Below are 5,575 nucleotides of genomic sequence, written 5' to 3' on the forward strand. Positions count from 1 at the left end.
AGCCGCACAGCCAGCCCTGCGAGCCAGGGGGCGGGGCGGGGCCGCATGAGGGCGGGGCCGGGGGCGGGGCGGTGGCGCTCGCGCGCGCTCTCCGCCAATCGGGAGGGTGTGGGAGGGCCTGCGGAGCGTGACGTGGTGGGCCCGGCGGAGGGGGCGACCTGCGCCTACGGTGCCTCGCCTCCCCGCGCGGGGTTGCGCGCGCACCTCGGGCCTTGTGGGCGCGCCCAGCCCCGTGGAGACCCGAGACGAGCCGGCGGAGGGACCTTCCTCGCTCCTCGGTGCCCCCTGGGGCCCGGAGCTGCTCGCCGCCAGGGCGCGTGCGCGCCGAGGGAACCCGCGAGCCTCTCCGAAGTTTTCAAGTACTTTCCCGAAGCGCTCGCCGGGGGCAGCCGGCCGACCTCGCGGGCTCGGCGCCGGGCGGAGCGCAGTGGGGGGTCGGGGCGCGGCGTCCCCCCGGGGCGCGGCTCCCGGGGCCAGGCCGGGGCGAAGGCGCCTCGGGAGAGCCGCTGCGAGCGGGAGTCGGGCAGGCTGTGGCTGTGCTTCGCCCGCACGGCCGCGACCTCAGGTGACGTCCTGGCTCTGCGCGTGCGGATGGGCCCCGTGCCAGTGGCCTTGAACAGGTGCTCGTCTCAGGGCACCCTTGGGCCCCTCGCGGATTGCCGGGGTCGGCGAGGTCTGAAGATGGAAGTGAAGCGCCCTGTCGGTGAGGGGCGGCAGCCGTCGAGTCTGTCCCCAGGCCCGGGCCACGCCGTCGCGAACCCCCAGGGCCGGGCCAGGTCGGGCCCCACGGCGCCCAGGACTAACCTTCACGCCTGCCAGTGTGAGGGTGCGGCTGGCCCGGGGCCCGGTGCGTTCGGACCTCCTCCGAACTCCGTTGTCCGGCACGGGCGGAATTCGGAGGGGCCAGAGCGATCTTGCAGCGGCGGCCGAGCGGCCGGGCGTTGTTCTAGTTCTTCGAGGAAGGCCACGGAGACCATGTCCCCGCCGCCCGGTCCACGCAGCGTCCCGTTCGCCGGCGCAAGGCGACCCGCCGCCGGCCCACAGGCTCGCAGGCCGGGGCGTGGGGGCCTCGAGAAGTTCCAGTCCCTGAGGAGGCTGGGAGGGCGCTCCGAGCCCAGGGTGCAGGCCCGGAGCACGGGACCTTCAGGCACAGAGGTGCTCCGGGCCGGCCTTTCCTGAAATTCCGAGCCCCCAGGAGCCCCCAGCATCCAGTTCCTCTTCCTGTGTGCATCACTGTCCCCAGGTTCCTCCCGAGATCACCTCCAAAAAACGGAAAAACTACCTCACCCAAGCTTTTGTCTCAAGCCCTCAAGAAAACAGCTTGCTGTCTTTTTAAAGCTCTTCATACCCTGCATATTTTGTTCATTTACAGTTTCAGGGTTTTTAAATTTCACAAATATTCACAGAAATCAGAGGAAAATGACCCACAGCTCTATCAGCATCCTCAATCCATCTACTTTTCTCTACTTCTCCCTGCCTTTGCCAATATGTCGACATACTTTTATGTAGCTATAAAAATATCATGGTTAAAATTATAAGGTGAGCATTTTTCCATGTGGTGGCATAATCATTTATAACTACCATAATAAATGATTGCTTAATGCCCCACTGAATGAGTCTTAGATAAGATAGTATCTGGGTTTGATAGATGAAGGAAAGATTCAAGAATTGCCATTGGTTCACCTGATTAGTCATGAGAAGAAGATACATTTATCTCAGTCCTTACAGCATAGCCAGATGGACTCAAATAATTAAATATAAAAAATTCATAAGGGCGCCCGGGTCGCTCAGGCGGTTGAGTGTGTCCGACTCTTGATTTTGGCTTTAGGTCGTGGTCTCAGGGTCCTGAGATGGAGCCCCGCGTTGGGCTCCATGCTGAGCATGGAGCCTGCTTAAGATTCTTTCCCTCTCCCTCCTGTCCCCTTCCCCTGCTCAAACAAGCATGCTCTCACTCTAAAATACAAAAGTAAATAAAAATTTTAAACCTCAATTCATAAATATAACAAAAACAAATATAGGTAAATGCTTTGTGATGTCAGATGGGAAAAGCTAAGAGTGACGCAAATTACAAAGAAATACAGAAATTACAAAGGATAAGACTGGTAAATTTGGCCGTGTTTGTTCTCTCAACAAACACGGAGTGCCCACCATGTGTTTGTTAGGTTCTGTTCTGGGCAGGGTCGCACAGTTGTCTGGGACGAGGGTTAGGGAAGCGGGCTCCTCCTCCCACGTGGCAGCTGGAGCTATGGGCTGTCCCTGGGATTCAGGGGGCTTGAAGCCCCCAGGCACCTTGGGCTCTTGCGGAATGGAATCAAAACAGACCTAGTGACCTGAGGACAGGTACGAGTCACGGAGGCCGAAGCCCAAGTCCCAGAGAGAGATGCCCAGAAACCGTAAAAGGGATCTAAGGGGTCTGAACAGAGCACCGAGATGTCTGAGTCACAATCCCAAACTATTACAATGCAGCGTCCTTGTACCATACGCACAATTTTTTCTATTTTTCTTTAAATTTTTATTTAAATAGAAAATTAGTGGATAACATAAAAAAAACCAAACAAAAACAGAGACAAATGAAAGACGTAGGAAGAACCATGGCCCACCAGGAAGCGCTGCACAGAGTGGGGGCAGAGTGAGGCCACCAAGGGCGGCGGGACGTGGCCCCAGCACGGGCGGCCAGGCCCCGCGAGGCCAGGGCCGGGGGCCGGTGGGAGGATGGAGGCGCGGGCCGCCCGCCCGCAGGCTCTGGGAGAGCTGGGGGTGGCCTCCAGCGTGGCGCGGGACAGGGGCCAGAGAGGCCGCCCTTGACGGAGGCGCACGGGGTACGGAGCGGGCCCCTGGGGGGCGGCTGTGCAGAGTGAGCGCCCCGCCAGAGGGAAGAGCGGCCCCGGGGTTGAAGACGGGTGACGTGTGGGGCTCATGTCACTCCGAGGGCTGTACGGCGCCTGCTACCAGCCTGGGGCGGGGGCGGGGCGGGAGGCAGGAGGCGCGGCGCTGGTCAGGAGCGGGGCTGACGGCCGCTCTCTGGCCCTGCCCTTCCCAGCCTGGCTGGCCCTGCTCTTTCTCTTGGAATCTCTGTGCCTCGTCAGCTTTCTGTCCTCTCTGTGGGCATCTCAGTCTTGAGTTTTGTGTCTGTTACTTAGTTTCTATCTCAGCGTCAGCTTTTCTGGTCTTTCTCTGATTCTAGCTGCTTCTGGCTCAGGGCAGCAGTCTCCTGTTGGGAAAGGAGGAGAAGTGGGGTCTGGGCAGCGGTGCCTGGTGGTCAGTGAAGCGGATACAGACCTGAGTCCGCTCACAAGTCTCTCTGCCTAGATGTGGTTCCTTGGGACCTAGGACCTTGGGATTGGATGCGGTTCCTCTGGGTGGCAGTTCTTACAGTGGACCAGCCCAGAGTCCAGCCCAGAGTCCGGTCAGCTCCCAAAAAAGGCCTGTTCTAGCTGCAGGACAGGCTGCAGCCACACAAGTCGTTTATATATTCATCAGGTACGTTTTCGGGGGCCTTCAGGGTGCCAGGCTTGGGCCAAATGCAGTAGACATAGCTCCCGTGGGGGGGGGGGGGACGTAGCCTAACGGAAGATGCAGAGAAATAATCGGGGTGGCACAGAGTAGAAGTGGCCTGTCCTGGCTGTCCAGGGTCCTCGCAGCGGATAAGGTGCTGGCAGAAGCGCCTCCAGAACCCGCAGCGTCTGGGTCAGAGGGCTCTTCCAAGCCCAGCGGCCACGAGAAGCTCGTCTGAGGAACGGCAGGACATTGTGGTGGCGGAAGAGCCGCTTCAACCTGTGGGTAATCGGGAGCCATTGATACTTCTTGAGCAAAGAACAGGTACCATTTAATCCAGCTCAATCCAGGCTAAGCAGCGATGGGGACTGTACCGGCTCATGTGGCCCAGCCATGGTCACATGCCTGGGCTGCAGTGGCCTGGGAACAGCGCCTCTGACTCAAGGGTGTGGGGGCCCCAGGGGGACTTGCTATGAGCCCGAGGTTCCGGGTGTAGTTGGGGAGCCAGAGGGCTTTACGCCCAAGACACGCTGTCTTGTCGTTCCCGTGCAGGTTGCCCGAGGCCTCACTCCTGACGGCCGGCCCTGAACGTCCCTGCTGCCCCCACGACGACCTGAGTCTCCCTTTCCAAGACTCCCGCAACCCGTCACACAGATTCCTCCAACCAAGTGCCCGTGGCCACCGACACCCGGGCCGTCCTGGCCATCTTTGCTCTGTGCTCTGGTCCCCGGGGACGCTTTCCGTCTGTCCCCATGTGGGACCCGTGCAAAGCGTCCTTCCCACCTACGGACACTTCACTGCCAAGAATAAGGCCCCGGATGAGCCAGTGGTCCAGCGGGTGCAGCCTGCCCTCTGGCGGCCCCGTGTTGTGAGGCCCTTTGCATGTGCCCAACAGGATATGGCAGTTGGACTCAGTGCCCGCCAGTTCCCTGGGGTAGAGTGTAGGGCCCAAGGGCAAGCTGCCCCAAAATGTGCACCTTTGGCATATTGATTATTTGATTATTTATTTATTTTAGAGAGAGAGAGCAAGAGAGCATGTGAGGTGGTGAGAGGGGCAGAGGGAGAGAGAGAGAATCTTGAGCAGGCTCCTTGGGCACCTGAGGCTCGATCCCGTGACCCTGGGATCATGACCTGAGCTGACATCAAGGGTTGGACACCCCACTTACTGAGCCATCCAGGCGCCCCTGGCATAATGATTATTTTAAATCAAAGTTTCCTGAAAGCCACCCTGTGCGGGAAGGACACACAGGCCCTCTGTGCCCCTGAAATCGGGAACTAAACCTCCCGTGTGACAGGTGCCCCACCTGCGCCAGGAGGTAAAGAGGCACCTTATCACCAGAGACCTCAGAACAGGCCTGGTACCTTTACGAACTTACTACTCCAGCCCAAAGTCTCTTCTTCATCTTGCCAGTTCTTCACAAATCTATTATCTCTGTGTCTAAAAAGTATAAAAACTGCCCGCCTTGGTCATTTCTTTGGGTCCCAATTTCATTACGGGGCCTCCATGTACACAGAAGAAAACTTTGCCCCCCCCCCCCCCACGTTAATCTGTCTCACGTCAGTTTAATTCTCCGTGCAGCTGGAAGAAGCTTGGGCCAAGGGAAATCTCTCCCTTCTCTTCAGTACCACGGCCAGAGCGGGCTCGGCCCTGCCCCTGCGTCGCCTCGCCGTCCCGAGCTGCCCTCCTGCTCAGCTTCCCCCAGGGTGTTCGCAGAAAAGTGCTCAGGGCTGGGAGGGCCGGTGTGCTTCTCTAGGGCGTCGAGGGCCGAAGAAACTGGAGTGTGGGCCCCACTTGGCAGCCAGACTTGGTTAGAGGACGAGGTGGCACTGGTGATGCTGGCCACGGGCAACGAAGAGTAAGGCCGGTTAGCGGGGGCCCGAACCCCGAGAAGAGGACCGCTGGCATAAAGTGGGTGGTCAGGAAGTGTTGGGGGAATTTGAGAACAAGACAGGCTCTGGGCCTGTGAGGCTGAGATGTTGCATCTTCAGGATACCCAGAAATCCAAGAAGCCTTCGTGGAGGAGGACACCTTTCCCTCTACTTCCCAAATCCCAGACCTGCCCTGCCCAGAGAACTTGGG

The 5,575-nt window shown here is 59.2% G+C and overlaps 1 long non-coding RNA gene across 1 annotated transcript; it reads left to right on the plus strand.

The window, feature by feature from the left end:
• Positions 1-3,057: 3,057 nt before the first annotated feature.
• Positions 3,058-4,464, plus strand: LOC120235108. The gene is made up of 3 exons (XR_005529304.1): positions 3,058-3,480; positions 3,631-3,819; positions 4,048-4,464. It is a non-coding gene; the product is annotated as an uncharacterized LOC120235108 (long non-coding RNA).
• Positions 4,465-5,575: the final 1,111 nt, after the last annotated feature.

Source organism: Hyaena hyaena, unplaced genomic scaffold, assembly GCF_003009895.1.
Source record: "Hyaena hyaena isolate Hyena2069 unplaced genomic scaffold, ASM300989v1 scaffold_121, whole genome shotgun sequence".
Lineage (NCBI taxonomy): Eukaryota > Metazoa > Chordata > Mammalia > Carnivora > Hyaenidae > Hyaena > Hyaena hyaena.